Here is a 714-nt window from a genome sequence, read left to right on the forward strand (position 1 = left end):
TTGCTCAGCCTATTGCGTCCACCATTGTTAAATCCTTGTTAAGGCTTTTGTTGATCCTTCCAGGAGAAATTTGGATGATTTCTCCATGATGGGTTATAGGTGTTTCCATAAGGTTCACCCATGTAATTAACATCTGCCATGGTAGGGTTCTCAGTATCATAAGCTTCTTCAGAAGCTGCCTCTCTAGTACTGTTGGATGCATGTTGCCATCCATTCAGATTTTGAGAGATCGTGTTGACCTGTTGAGTCAACACTTTGTTCTGAGCCAGTATGGCATTCAGAGCATCTATTTCAAGAACTCCTTTCTTCTGGGGTGTCCCATTATTCACGGAATTCCTCTCAGAAGTGTACATGAATTGGTTGTTTGCAACCATGTCAATGAGTTCTTGAGCCTCTTCAGGCGTTTTCTTCAGGTGAATAGATCCACCTGCAGAATGGTCCAGTAACATTTTCGAAAATTCAGAGAGACCATAATAGAATATATCTAATATGGTCCATTCTGAAAACATGTCAGGTGGACATCTTTTGGTCAGCTGCTTGTATCTTTCCCAAGCTTCATAGAGGGATTCACCATCTTTTTGTTTGAAGGTTTGAACATCCACTCTCAGCTTGCTCAGCTTTTGAGGAGGAAAGAATTTATCCAAGAAGGTGGTGACCAGCTTATCCCAGGAGTCTAGGCTATCCTTGGGTTGTGAATCCAACCATATTCTAGCT

The 714-nt window shown here is 41.9% G+C and overlaps 1 non-coding gene across 1 annotated transcript; it reads left to right on the top strand.

The window, feature by feature from the left end:
• Positions 1-507: 507 nt before the first annotated feature.
• Positions 508-611, top strand: LOC127745274 (small nucleolar RNA R71). Its single transcript, XR_008006471.1, has one exon. It is a non-coding gene; the product is annotated as a small nucleolar RNA R71 (small nucleolar RNA).
• The last annotated feature ends 103 nt before the right edge of the window (positions 612-714 follow it).

Source organism: Arachis duranensis, chromosome 2, assembly GCF_000817695.3.
Source record: "Arachis duranensis cultivar V14167 chromosome 2, aradu.V14167.gnm2.J7QH, whole genome shotgun sequence".
Lineage (NCBI taxonomy): Eukaryota > Viridiplantae > Streptophyta > Magnoliopsida > Fabales > Fabaceae > Arachis > Arachis duranensis.